Source organism: Podarcis liolepis (genome assembly GCF_965112155.1).
Source record: "Podarcis liolepis genome assembly, chromosome: 13".
Classification (NCBI taxonomy): domain Eukaryota; kingdom Metazoa; phylum Chordata; class Lepidosauria; order Squamata; family Lacertidae; genus Podarcis; species Podarcis liolepis.
The window spans coordinates 8,169,289-8,185,245 of record NC_139573.1 but is presented as its reverse complement, the minus strand read 5'-3'; positions in this window follow the sequence as shown (position 1 = coordinate 8,185,245).

Sequence of the window (15,957 nt, the reverse complement as noted above, 5' to 3'; positions counted from 1 at the left end):
ACCACTGTATCTGATTCTTGATACTTGGTCTTCATTTTATATACGTTCCTTCTGTTCCCTTTTTCTTTTTGAATCAGCTCCACTATTTTCTGCAAGGCACTTTATTTAACAACTCAGCAGGAGAAACAATGTCCTTTAATGGAAAAAGGGAACTGAGAGGTGGATTTGACATCATGAACATGATCACATTTCCAAACAAGTCCTTCCTTCAAATGAAAGTTGGACAAGTTGATCCTGATGCTCTTGAAGGAGAAGCATTCATCATTCATGAAGATATGCTTGTATGGCACAGAGGATTTAATCAGGTCTGAATTCTAGGAATCCTTCTGGTCCCCACTGTTCTTATGATGTGTTCTCTGCGTGTCAGAAATTGCATTTTGTTTAAATCTGTTTTTTTCTATCTGATATGGCCAAGGAAAAATGTGGCTGCCTAGCACATTCAAAATTGGCATCACCTAGAAATGCCAAGGAAAAAACCCAGTATATTTTGTATAGCTATATTTTCCATATATATATAAAGCAAAGCTTTGGAATATATAAATGAAATCAATGCACAGGAGCCCATTCGGTAACTTCTTTTCCTCTTGCATTGAGACAATAACTCAGTAACAGAACACATACTGTTTGCAAAAGGTCTCAGGTTCAATACCTTGCATCTCCAGGCAGGGCTAAAAGGAATTCCTGCTGAGATGTTTTTCAATTATTTTGCAGAATAAACAACATTTTGGAGAGCCCTCAAACTGTGTGGCTGACCTGCCAAACTTGGGGCCCTACCAGTCACCCCAATCCATGAATTCAGAAGTTTGGCACAGGTTTGGAGTGAATTGAAAAATATTGCATTTGGAGGGAGCAGTATAGCACCATGGTGGGAAAGTCAAACACTGCAAAAAGGGGAGTTTGTGCTGCAAAATGATTGCAAAGTTTGCTATAGGTTTCAAGGGGATTCCAAATAATGGGATCCATAGACAACGCAGCTGTGTAAGGCAGCTATTTATATTGAACCTTTTTTCCCCCCTGAGTGGTGAACCACATTAGTAGAAGACAACTAAACAATCAGTTTTTCTGATCTCCTAAAAGACTTTTCTGCTATGGATAGGTGATTCCCCTTTCTCTGTGTAATGACCACTGCCACCCTGGGAATCAGAAAAAAAAGAAAGAAGGGGAAAAGTTTTGCTGCTATGGCTGTGCTCCATGTTCAGAAGGAGAAATATCAAACCAGGATGGTAAGTTATGTAGCAGTCATATTTTTCATCCTACAAGGACAATGGCAAGGCTAGACGGTAGCATTTGAGGGGGTAATTTTACTGCAAAAGGAGTAAGGAGCAACAAGATAAAAATAGGATAAATATAACATTAGAGTTTGGGGCATATGAGGAAATTGAATGTGGGATGATTCAGAACAGGCAAAAGAAAATTAAATTCTTCATAAAGTCCATGATTAAGCTATGGAATTTGTTACCTCAAGAGGCAATGATGGGCACTAATTTTGAAGGCTTTAAAGAAGGATTTGACAAACTCATGGAGGATGAGGCTATTCATGCCTATGACCTCTGGTGGCTTTGCTGTGTCTCCATCATCAGGGACTGAAATCTTCAAATACCTGTTGCTGGGAAGTGTGGAGGTCGGGGGAGACTTCTGTTTCGGGGGAGACTTCTGTAGGCTTCCCATAGGAATCTGGTTGGCCACTGTGAAATCAGGAAGCTGGATGAGATGGGTCATTGGCCTGATGTAGCAGGTGCTTATGTTCTTTTGTGAAAAAGAAATGCAGTTAGAAGGCTATCAACACAGATTTTATCAACTTTGCACACTAAAGATTTTAATAAGCCTAAAAATACGCTGAACGTGCAGGCAGCTCCCTGCAAGGCCCTTTCGAACGTGCAGGCAGCTACCTTTCCAACTGGGGTAGGGGACGAGGTCCAGACTCAGCAGTCCTTCTAAAGAGGCCCCTCATGAGGCTAGAAGACCATCCCCCTGCTATTGATTTATTGATTTAATATGATGTAAACAACTTTGAGATTTTTATTAAAAACATAAAGCAGAATATAAATTTAAAAACCAAAAAACCAAAATAAAAAACACTCATATATGAACACTTAAAACACATGGAAGAAATAGGTTGAATTTAATGTGAGCAAAGAAGTAATATGGAAGGCAAAATATGCTTGAAACGTAATAACTGAATCAGTATAATAGATTTCAGAATAAGGAGATCAAAACATTTATATCTGAAAACTAAAACACATGGATCCAATAGGTGTAATTTTATGTAAGTGAAGAAGACAAAAATTTGTTCAATCAGTATTGAAATTTGACCTTGTTTATTTTTCAGATATGACTAATTGCTTCAGATGCCCAAAAGCTCAGTATCCGACCAAGAACAAAACTGCCTGCATTGAGAAAACGATTACCTTCCTTTCTTACAAAGAACCTTTAGGGATCAGTTTAGCATCATTTGCCCTTTCTTTCTTCTTCATCACAGCTTTGGTGCTAGGAACATTCATTAAGTACAGAGACACTCCCATAGTCAAAGCCAACAACCGGGACCTCACCTACTCTCTCCTGGTCTCTCTCCTGCTCTGCTTCCTCTCTTCATTTTTATTTCTGGGTGAACCTAGCACAGTCTCCTGCCTCCTCCGGCAACCAACCTTTGGCATCACCTTCTCAATGGCCGTTTCTTGTGTGTTGGCCAAAACTATCACTGTAGTTGTAGCTTTCATGGCCACCAAGCCAGGGTCCAGCATAAGGAAGTGGGTAGGGAAAAGACTGGCCTACTCAGTTGTGATTCCCTGTTCTCTTATTCAATCAACTATCTGTACTGTGTGGTTGATGACATCTCCCCCATTCCCTGATTTGGACATGCACTCTTTAACAGAAGAAATCATTGTACAATGTAATGAAGGGTCCGTCACCATGTTTTATTGTGTCTTGGGTTATATGGGCCTGCTAGCCATTATCAGTTTCATTGCTGCATTTGCGGCCCGCAAGTTACCTGACAGTTTTAATGAAGCCAAGTTCATTACATTCAGCATGTTGCTCTTTTGTAGTGTTTGGCTGTCCTTTATTCCAGCCTACCTGAGCACAAGTGGAAAGGGCATGGTGGCTGTGGAGATCTTCTCCATCTTGGCCTCTGGTGGTGGTTTACTGTGTTGCATCTTTGCCCCTAAATGCTACGTCATTGTTCTGAGGCCTGAACTGAACAACAGGGAGCAACTTATAAGAAGAAATAATTAAATAATAGTTTTGGTTTCACCTTATTCTGGAAAAAAATTAAATATATGGAGGGAAGGGTTTAAATTATTTTTTAAAAAATTTTCTATTATTACTAATATTTGTTTAAAATGATCTATCTCTCTTGGTGCATCATTTCCATTGCTGCTGCAAGTCCTGTTCTATTTTTCTGGATTTGTTAACCAGCCTCATATCACCAACATATTTAAATCTAATTAGTGCATGAATTAAGTCTAATTAATGCATTAATATTATATAATAAGCTGTTCTTCAAGGTTTTGCTCACCCTGGAACAAAGTAGGTAATCAAGATTTTGTTCCCCTTCAGTCTACCTGAGAAACTCCATGTGTGAAAAGGTTTGAGCTGGTTAGTATGTGGCTGTCTCTAGCCAGTCTTGAGTTTCTATACCAATAATTGAGGAACTTTCCCCACTTTGTAACTAAGTTGTACTGCCTGTTTTCTTAAGCAGTGTATTTGACCTTTGAAGAATTTTTAAGTAAACTGTTTCTAACTTACCAAATTTATGCTCATTTCCCTACACTGGGGGAGTGGGAAACTTTGGAACTCACTTTAAAGGGCACATTTTAAGGTTTTACTGCCTGTATTTCCATGCTATACTTTGCTGCATAATTTGTTTAGTCAGGGACATGCATGGCTTTTGAACTCGCAGCCCACCATTAGCAGCCAGCTGTTCATTCACCGGGATGGATCACGGTTGCCCAGGTATAAGATGGCCAGAGTGCTAAGATCAGCCCTGGAGGCCTTGGGGCTACCCCTTAAGGCAGGCTTCCTTAAAGATGGAACATCGGCCCTCCAGATGTTTTTGGCCTACAGCTCCCATAATCCCTATCTAGAAGGGATGATGGAACCGGCTGGTTTGGCAGAAGGTATACCTCATTAGGTCATCCCTTGAGGTGGAAATGGCATTGGAAGGATCATCATAGTATGAGGGGAGGACTGAACATCCCCCCCCAAGCTTGGTGTTGGGGTATCTGCCTGGTAGAAATCTGCATCTCAGTCACCCATTGAGACCCTGCTTGCTTGGCTTGCACCACAACATGGTTCAACAATGGCTGACTCCCATGGAATAGGTTTGGGGCTGTCTAAACCCAGCAGATTCGTTCCATCAAAATGGGCCGTCTGGAATTATTATTATTATTATTATTATTATTATTATTATTATTATTATTATTATTATTATTATTATTTTATACCCCTTCCATCTGGCTGGGTTTCCCCAGCCACTCTGGGCAGCTTCCAACCAAACACTAAAATACAATAACCTATTAAACATTAAAAGCTTCACTAAACAGGGCTGCCTTCAGATGTCTTCTAAAAGTTTGATTGTTATTTTTCATTTTGATATCTGGTGGAAGGGCGTTCCACAGGGCAGGTGCCACTACCGAGAAGGCCCACAGAATAATGAATTCTGAGACCCAGTGTCATGCCTGCTGCTGTCAATAAAGATTTCAACTGATTATATCCCTCCACTGTTGTACAATCTGCTTATTTTGTTGCTCTCATGGGTCACATAATGCACCTGCCTGGGCAATATTAAGTTGAGATTCCTGCCACCGTACAATTATCCAAATCACTATACTTTCTCCACCTTGTCAGAACACCAGAGGCATAAGTAAACTGTCAATAAACATCCATAAAAGGGATTATAATAATGAACCTCTGTACCATGAGAAAATAAGAGTAGTATCAAGAGGCAGCCATGGCTCCCAGTTTTCCTCCTCTCCTTTTGTATTTTTGTCAGATTATTGGTCTATCTTGAAATCTGAGTGTTGGAAATCTCACCTAGCATCCAAAGCATGCGTTTATACTGTTTTTATTTTAAAATAAGGTGTGCCAATCTCTCTTGTTGTGTTGTATTGACAAAGCCAGGAATCATGCTTAAGTCATTCTGCAGGTACTGATAGGCAAAGAGCATCCAAGATTGCTGAGAAGCTTGTCTACTAGGATGCTGTGGTCATTCACTTTGCTTTTTCTGCTGCCTCCTGTTGTGTGCAAAGCAGCTATGAGGTGCCCTGGGACTGATACATTTCCTGTTCCACATGAGTGGTACCAGTCAGGTGGCCTCATCATTGGTGGGATAGCTTCTCAGTTCTATTATTCCTTCTTTGAAGATTTCTTCAAGGACAACCCTTCACAGAATCTGTTTGATACTCCACAGTAAGAGACTCTCCCTCCCCCTTCATTTTTGGGATTAATCCTTCCCAGTACTTTATTTAGTATTGTGCATCCTACTAAGCTGGCAGGCAGTAAATGATGGCTTTGTCTTTTGTGATAATGAGAATGTTTTCTATTTGGAAAAAAGATGTGCAGATGCGGTTAGTATGCTTGGTTTTAATTGCACCAAATGGATGTGTAATAAGGACCAAGAAGAGGAGAATGGAGATGAAGCTGCTGTACCTAGTCTTGGGGCACAGGCTCTGTTTCATCTTCCTAGAACATATTTAATGACTCAGAAACTGTTTGAGAGAATTTCATTGAAATAGTGTTGCTTTTCTGGGCTAGATGAAAAGAATGGTCACCTGCATAGCCTGTTTTTGTATAAAGAGAAAGAGGTGGAGATTATTGGATGGGAGGCCACTGAGATTAAAAGTCAAACAAGACATAATGCAGAGATGGCATGATGAATCATAGATTTTATTTGGGCTGAAGAGTATGATGTTTATTATTTTAAGACCACCATAAAGGATAAGAAGGTTATAGTTCAATATGTATCAGTTTAAGACAGAAAGGGCAATTTGTTTTGTCTTCTTCCTGCATTGTAAAATTCTCCTCTGAAATCTTAAACTAACCTCATTTGCAGCATGATACCAAAATTCTACCAGCACATCCTGGCCTTGGCATTTGCTGTAAAAGTGATAAATGAGAATCCCAACCTCTTGCCCAATGTCACACTGGGATTCCACGTCTATGACAGCTATTATGATGCAAGGATGACCTATCGTAACACTCTGGACTTGCTCTTTAAAATGCATAGATTTGTTCCAAACTACAAATGTGACTCGCAGAAAAACCTCATAGCCATAATCGGAGGACTTAGTTCTGATACCTCCTTCCATATGGCTGATACCCTAAGCCTCTACAAGATTCCACAGGTAGGTTTTATGAGTTGGGTCATGAATTTTTTTCTCCCAAATCACACTCTTCTCTTCCCATTCTGAAAATGATTTTGAGATTCAGAAAGTGAATATGACTGATGCTTATGCAATACGAGCTGGAATGTCTATCAGAAGTGTAGATTACTCCTTACCAGTAGAATTTGCTACACTAGTGAAAGTCTGAGTCAATGAGCCAGCAGGCAGTGCATTGGACACTTCCAACACCAACACCCTGTACCTCCCTTCAACTGCAAAATAAGCTGTCTCTGCAAGGAGCTTGGACCACTTGAGGACTATAAGCTGACCTTAGGCTCTACCTCCCTGGATAACTTGGATGACTGATGAAAGGGTGCTAACTTATTTTTTAATATTTGAGTTCTGCAAGAATGGACAGACAGAGGTTTTGTATGGTACTCATCATCTGGCTCAGAGGACTATAGGGGGATGTGTCCTCCAATCAGTGTGGCCCTGAATTAGCCCTGAGTTTCCTGCCAAGGAAATAGTCTGTTCTCAAGAAAGTCCCCAGCCATGCATTCCATTGCAGCAGAGATAGGTCATGACAATTCGTGTTCTCCTTCTTTGGAGAGATCCCATAAAGCCTGGCTGGAAGGAGCACAGGACACCAACATACCACCATGCAAGGAAGTACAATAGCATTCAAAATATATCTACCACACACACACACACACACACACACACACACCACCACCACCACCACCTTGAATAGGTGAACCACAGTTCCTCAATCCAGTTGCAGGGTAACTGTGATACTTCCCTGTGCCGTGTGCATCTCATTCATGATTCCAAACAGCTGAACTAGAGTAGCATTCTTCTGGTGCATTAGTGGGATTTGGCCAGCATATCAGACATGGCAAAGATATATCTGGGGTTAATCCAAGTAGTGCAGCTTCTCCCAAATGCTAAATCTCCACAGACAGAGGAATTCAAGATTAGGATTGCACCCTACAAATAAAACAAAGAGACATGTCTGACAAGACACAAATACTTTATGAAATAAAATATCCAGAAATTGGAAAATATCACCACAACTCTAAAAATTTAAACTGGAAGAAGCATTCAGTTTAACCATCTCGGAATTTCTTCAACAAACATTTGTTGAATGAACAGAAAAATGATCAAAAAAATTGTTTAGACTCACATACCTTTATAATGTCTGCACTTTTCCTTGTAGCTTACATATGGCTCGTTTCCACAAAAGGAAAGTGATATAGATCACTTGCTTTCCTTTTACCGCATGGTGCCCAATGAAGCTCATCAGTATATGGCGATTATCAGCTTGCTTCACCATTTTGGATGGAAATGGGTTGGACTCTTTGTTACAGATGACAATGGAGGAGAAAATTTCTTGCAGACTATGGAGCCATTGCTTTACCAACATGGAATCTGTTCAGCCTTCACACGAAGAATGGAAAAAGTAGCTCATTTTGATTTGGGAGGTGAAATTTTCAACATGCTCAATGAATATTATGTGGATGTCACAAATGATAAAGTCAATGCATTCATCATCTATGGAGATTCTCTGACACTGAGCTGGCTAAGATTTCTTCTATTTATACGAGATCCTGAAAATAAGGAAATCACATCATTTAGAAAGGTGTGGATCATGACAACACAAATTGATTTCATATTACTGAGTTATCATAAGTCTTGGGATCTTGAACCCTTTCAAGGTGCCATTTCCTTTACCATTCAATCAAAAGAGCTTCTTGGGTTCAATCAATTTCTTCAGATCATAAAACCTTACTGGAACCCAGCAGATGGTTTTCTCAAGGACTTCTGGGAGCAAGCATTTGACTGTCCATTTCCAGATCTGCTCATGCAAGATACTGAAACATGTACAGGGGAGGAGAAGTTAGAGTGTCTGCCTGGGCATCAATTTGAAATGGGCATGACTGGCCACAGCTACAGTATCCACAATGCTGTCTTTGTTGTGGCTCATGCTTTGCATGCTATTTATTCATACAGATCAAAGCACAGAGCACTGGCAGGAGACAAAAGGTTTCAGCTTCAAGATCTGCAGCCTTGGCAGGTAACATGCTGCAAACAATATATTATTTCCATGAGCCAATTACCCCAAGTCTGAACTTCGTGACACAGGACATTTTTAAAGTGATATCATTTTGTAACATTTCTATCTGCTGTATGAAAATAGCTCATTTTAAATATGTGGTCTATGTTAGGTGCAGATTCATAAGCAATATTCATATAAAAGGGAGTAACACAATGCAAACAAAATATTATTTCACTTAGCCAATTACTCCAAAGCCACAAATCATGAAATATGATATTTTTTAAGTGATAACATTTTGTGCGCACCCATTTTCCTGTATATTTAGCATGTACAGAATTTTAGCCTTCTACTGCAATATTCTAACTTTTCTATGCACTGGATTGAAATTGCTCATTTTTTATATTTGGCCTTCAGTATATATTTTTCTTTTTTCTTTTCCCCCCTTGTTCTCTTTGAATCAGCTCCACTATTTTCTGCAAGGCATTTCATTTAACAATTCAGCAGGGCAAACAATGTCCTTTGATGAAAAAAGGGAAATGGGAGGTGGATTTGATATCATGAACATGATCACATTTCCAAACAAGTCCTTCCTTCAAGTGAAAGTTGGACGTGTTGATCCTGATGCTCTTGAAGGAGAAGCATTCATCATTCATGAAGATATGATTGTGTGGCACAGAGGTTTTAATGAGGTCTGCATTCTAAGAATCCATGTGATGCCCACTGTTCTTAAGACATGTTCTTTGAGTGTCAGAAATTCCCATCTTTAAAATTGCTGTTTCTATCTGATAGGGAAGAGGGGAAAAATTGGTTCTCTGGCACATTCAATGCAATTTTAAAGGTAAAGGTACCCCTGTCCATTAGGTCCAGTCATGGATGACTCTGGGGTTGCGCACTCCTCTCACTCTATAGGCCAAGGGAGCCGGCGTTTGCAGACAGCTTCTGGGTCATGTGGCCAGCATGACTAAGTTGCTTCTGGAGAAACCAGAGCAGCACATGGATACGCCGTTTACCTTCCTGCCAGAGTGGAACTTATTTATCTACTTGCACTTGGCGTGCTTTCAAACTGCTAAGTAGGCAGGAGCTGGGACTGAACAACAGGAGCTTACCCCGTCGCGGGGATTCAGACCACCAACCTTCTGATCGGCAAGCCCTAGGCTCTGTGGTTAAGACCACAGCGCCACCCGCATCCCTAATGCAACTTTAGGGTTGCCATATTTCAACTGTTGTTGAGCATTTCCTTAGCAAGATCCCAAAATTGATGACTTGGGGTTTTTAAAATAACCCCCTCCCAAAAAAACCCACAATTTTTTTGTTTACTTGCCTAAGATCCAGGAGAAACCACCACCTTCCGTAAAATCCCCCCCAGACATAACTTCCACCTTTGAAATCCCTGTAATGTCCAGGAAAATCTAGAGGTATGGCAGCCCTATGTAACTTTGAACAGCTAAATTTGGGGTTTATATTTACAGTGCCTTGCATATATATAAAGCAAAGCTCTCCACATGAAATTTATTCAGATTCCCCCATTTGTCAATCTCTTTATCAATAGCTTAGTAACAACACATGTGCTGCTGGGAAAAGGTCCCTTTCATCTCCAGGCAGGGTTAGAAAGGAAATACTGGTGAAATTTTTGGACCAAAAGTCAGACTTGGCATAAGGCAGCTGGGTGAACTATGAAAAACATTGGGATCCGCTCCTAACCTATGCCAAAGCTTTGCAATTGTATTACAGCATTTCATAAGTCAAATGGTGAAGTTTAACTTATGAAATGCTGTAAAACATTTGCCAAACTTTGGCATAGGTTACCCCCAATCCATGACTGCAAAACTTTGGCACAGTTTTGAAGTGTTTCGGACAGTGCTGAGTTATGCTATAAACACTGCAAAACTATTGCAAGACTATAGCACAAGGGGGAGTGATTTTGGAAATATTCCATTTGTGGTAACCGATAGAGCACCGTGCTGGGAATATCAGCCATACAGTTTTGAGGGCACTGCAAAATTTAGGGTTTCTGCTGCAAAATAATTGCAAATTTTGTCATAGGTTTGGAGGGGATCCCAAATAATGGAATTTTACAGCTGTATAGGAAAATTCTTTTAAAAAGACCTGTGCTGAGTAGGGAACTAAACACAGTTTCTCCTATCCTCTGAAACTGCTTTCCTGCTATGGATAGGTGATTCCCCTTTCTCTATGTAATGATCACTGCCACCCTGGCAATCAGAAGAAAAAGAAAGAAGGAGAAAAGTTTTGCTGCTATGGTTGTGCTCCATGTTCAGAAGGGGAAATTTCAAACCAGGATGGTAAGCTATGTAGCACTCATATTTTTCATCCTATGAGGACAATGGCAAGAATAGACAGTAGCATTTGAGGGGGTTATTATAGATCAAAAAGTGGGTAAGGGGCAAGATAATGACAATGTATAAATCTAGGCATTGAGAAATCAGATAACGGAATTGAGAAATCAATTCAATTGGGCATTGATAAATCAGATAGGGGGGGTATCCCTCTCTAATACCATGAGAGCTCAGGGGCATCTTATGAAATTGAATGTTGGATGATTCAGAACAAACAGAAGAAAACTATCTTCATGCAGCACATGATTAAACTATGAAATTTCCGCCCACAAGAGGCCAGGATAGACATGGACATGGAAGGCTTTAAAAGAATTTTAAAAGAATTTTAGACACTAAGGGAGGAGAAGTCCATCAATGATTATGAACTCTGCTATGCCTCCATGGTCAGAAGCTGTATCATTCCAAATACCAGTTCCTGGGAAGCGTGAGGGGTCAAGGGAGACTTCTGTTTCACTCAGATCCTGGTTGCTGGATCCCCATAGGCATCTGGTTGGCCACAGAGAGAAAAGTAAGCTGAATGAGATGGGTCATTGGCCTGATTAAGCTGACTCCTATGTTCTTAATGTTCTTATGTCAGTGAAGCAGTCACATAAAAGACAACGTACTGTTCAATCAGTATTGAAATTTGACCTTGTTTATTTTTCAGATATGACTAATTGCTTCAGATGCCCAAAAGCTCAGTATCCAAACAAGAACAAAACTGCCTGCATTGAGAAAATGATAACCTTCCTTTCTTATGAAGAACCTTTAGGGATTAGTTTAGCATCAGTTGCCCTTTCTCTCTTCCTCATCACAGCTTTGGTGCTAGGAATATTCATTAAGTACAGAGACACTCCCATAGTCAAAGCCAACAACCGGGACCTCACCTACTCTCTCCTTGTCTCTCTCCTGCTTTGCTTCCTTTCTTCACTGTTATTTCTGGGTGAACCTAGCACAGTTTCCTGCCTCCTCCGGCAACCAACGTTTGGCATCATCTTCTCTGTAGCCGTTTCTTGTGTGTTGGCCAAAACTATCACTGTAGTTGTAGCTTTCATGGCCACCAAGCCAGGGTCCAGCATAAGGAAGTGGGTAGGGAAAAGACTGGCCTACTCAGTTGTCATTCCCTGTTCTCTTATTCAATCAACTATCTGTACTGTGTGGTTGATGACATCTCCCCCATTCCCTGATCTGGACATGCACTCTTTAGCAGAAGAAATCATTGTGCAATGTAATGAAGGCTCAGTCACCATGTTTTATTGTGTCCTGGGCTACATGGGCCTCTTGGCCATTGCCAGCTTTGTTGCTGCATTTGCAGCCCGCAAGTTACCTGACAGTTTTAATGAAGCCAAGTTCATTACCTTCAGCATGTTGCTCTTTTGCAGTGTTTGGCTGTCTTTTTTTCCAGCCTACCTGAGCACAAGTGGAAAGAGCATGGTGGCTGTGGAGATCTTCTCCATCTTGGCCTCCAGTGCTGGGTTATTGGGCTGCATCTTTGCCCCTAAATGCTACATCATTATTCTGAGGCCAGAACTGAACAACAGGGAGCAACTTATAAGAAAAAAGAATTAAACAGGTTTTTCTTCCTTCGCTCTGGTAAATTTTAAATATGTGATAGTTAAGAGTTGAAGACAAAATACTCACTCTCTCTCTGTCTCTCTGTGCATATTACAGTAGCAAACGTACTTGAGATCACTTTTTTGCCATTTGTTTATTTATATTTTCTAAACACAGGTCCCACTATTCAAATGCCTTTTATATGAAAAATCTCTTTTTCTAACATGAGTAATTAGTACCCAAACCTTGTTATATGCACCACAGGCATTCCAACAGTTGGATGTGTGTTTAGTACTGTAAAGAAACAAGCTGACTTTACATCCATGTATGCCTTTTGGAAGGCTTCAGAATGTTTTCATGGGGTTTTCACACTTTAAGGGTCAAAATTTTGAGGTCAATAACACATTAGAATGTTCTCATAGGTATTAATGGAAACTGTTGGCTCCTTAGGGAAACACTCATCTAACAAACAATTTTCTGAGAATGTATTATGTTCAAATAGTGTGATCTGTAAGTAGACAAATACAACAGCTTAGGAGTGTCAGATATCACAGCTATACTTGAGTTCCCTGTGGAACAGCCTCTCTTCAAGCTGTAAAGGAATTAAGAACTACACAACCTTTAGAATACATCTGATTGCGGCCCTGTATCGGGAAGTTTTTAATGCTTGTTGTTTTTATTATGATTTGAGATATGCTGTAAGCTGTCCAGAGTGCCTGGGAAAACCCAGCAAGATGGGTGGGCTATAAATAAAATAATGGTGGTGGTGGTGATGATGATGATGATGATAAGGCTTTAGACAAGTTCAATGTTATTTTAAACTTCTTTTTTGGAATAAACATTTGTAATTGGGTTGATATAGATCATGAAACCTTTTGGAATTACAGATGCAGAGAAATGTGAGACCCAATTATTTTCTTCTTGGTTCTGGGGCCTATACGTTGAGTACAGATCACCTTTGGAACTACTGTGGGGCCCCAAGAAGGGGCAGGTCAAGAAGGCCTCCCTCTCCCCTTTGGTGTGGGTCTGATGGAAGTAGGTGAAGTTAAATCCAACCCCTTCTAGGTGGCACTGTGTGCTTTGCCAGAATTGTTAACAGCTGAGTTTGAGCAAAATCACACTGAAGAGAATTAGTACAATGTAAATAAACACACTTCACTTGTGTCACACCTCTTTATTTCATGGCTATTGTCACAATAGTATAGTTTCCCTCATCTTGATGACACATCTGGATTTTGCCACAAATTTATCACATAGAAAAATAAGAGCTGCCAAATCATGTGGCAAAACTGGAGTTGGACAGTCACCTTTCATTCAAGATTTGCCTTGAGTTACAAAACAAAATAGACTCACTTTGACTTTCCTGCTGATGTTTTCACTTACCATGGAACACTTCAAGATAATTGCCACTTTTTGTGCCACAAAAGGGCAGAGGCAGTGCATAGGGCATTGTAGGCAGATTTGAGAATAAACAGAGAACTCAACATGATGCAATAAAAGAAAAAAAACCAACCCTCATTGAAACTAAAACTTTTCAAAAGTTATTAAGTCACCATACAATTATCCAAATCACTATAATTTGTCCACCTTGTCAGAACACCAGAGGCATAAGAAAACTGTCAATAAACAGCCATGAAATGGATTATAATGATTAATCTCTGTATCATGAGGAGATAGGGATAGTACCTAGAGGTAGCCATGGCTCCCTATTTTCTTTCTCCCATTTTGTATTTTCATCATATTATTGGTCTGCCTTGAAATCTGAGTGTTGAGCATTGGAAATCTCACCTAGCATCCAAAGCATGTGTTTATACTGCTTTGGTTTTTAAATAAGGTGTGCCAATCTCTCTTGTTGTGCTCTATTGACAGAGCCAGGTATCATGCCATCTAGTTTGCTTAAGTCATTCTGCAGGGACTGATAGGCAAAGAGCATCCAAGATTGCAGAGAAGCTTGCCTGCAAGGATGCTGTGGTCATTCACTTTGCTTTTTCTGCTGCCTCCTGTTGTGTGCAAAGCAGCTATGAGGTGCCCTGAGACTGATACATTTCCTGTTCCACATGAATGGTACCAGTCAGGTGGCCTCATCATTGGTGGGATAGCTTCTCAGTTCTATTATTCCATCATTGAAGAACGCTTCGTTGAAAATCCTTCACAGAATCTGTTTGATAATAATCCACAGTAAGAGACTCTCCCTCCTCCTTCATTTTTGGGATTAATCCTTCCAGTGTTTATTTGTTTGTTTGTTTGTTTGTTTGTTTGTTTAGTATTGTGTATTCTCCTAAAATGATCTGCAGTAAATAATTGCTTTGCTCTCTGTGATAATAGGGTTACTGCTGTGCATGTTCTTGGGGCACCTAATCTGAAAGTGTCCAATCTTCCTAGAAAAAATGCCATGAATCAGACACCGTTTGAGTCTGCTTTGTGAGATATTGACCTGTTTCAATATATTTCATTCATCTATGAAGTCACACCTGGCACTGGCTGATTAGTGAAATACAGAAATCTAGAAATTTTAACAAAATGTAGTGTGTGTTGGGAGTCTGTTAAACTGATTGTAGCAACAGCAAGTTGATGGGAGATTAATTCCTTTCCCAAGCCTTAGGTGATTAAAAAAAAAGTATGAGTTTTGCCATCGTAAGCATGAAGTATAAATAATAAATCATCAAAAAATGCTCCTAGAGCGTGCTACTTGCAATTATTTACATGCACTAATATGGATGTTTCCTTCATTCTAATACGCAAAATTCCTATTTTTTGTTTGAATTAAAATACTTCAATGACATGAACTTGTATTCCAAAACTTTTGTCTTTCCAATTCCTTGAACTCCAAATTCAAGCTTCAAAAATGATTGAACCCTGTGGAGATTTTATGGCTTAAGAACACAGTCATTAAATTAGTGAAATATAGAGCAATATGCTCTGTATACATTTCTGACCATGTTATAGTGATAGAGAAGTGAAGATAAGTCTAAAGGAGTTAGTTTATTGTTCTATTAGGTTTAGAATTGAATATATTTGATAGTGGTGATGGAAAGAACCTTAAAATTGTGATGAAGAGAAAACATTTCACCCCATTTTTCTATACCTGTCTTACATAGAAGAGGTGACTTCTGGTATATTAGAAGTGAATGATTGCACCTAAACCAAGTCTGCAATCTTATACAAAAATAACTTGGAAGTTATCCTCATTGAACTCATTTGCACTTGCATTTGAGTAGAAATGTATTGGATCACACTGTGGCAGGTTGGTTCTGATTAGTTCTTTTTTAAAAATAATGTAACTTTTAAAGTAATCATTAACTTGTCTTATTAAAGTGATAACTATTTTTAAAACAAATGCATAGTGCAATCCTATAAATGAATACCAGAAACTGCCTTGTATAAGGATGGTAGTAACTGTAACTAATTCAATGAAATATTGTTGAATTCCTGGGCTAGATGCATAGAATAATTACCTTCATGGCCATTTGGAGTACAAAGAGAAAGAGTTGGATATTGTTGTAGTCATTTTTTGGAAGGGAGGTGGATATTAAAGACGACACAAGAGCTAACTAAACGGTGGTAAAAGAAATATACAAATGGCATGATGAGTAATACATTTTATTTGGGCTGAAGAGTTTGATATTTATTATTTTAGAACCACCATAAAAACTACAGCTATAGTTGAGTATGTATAAGTTTCAGGAAGAAAGGG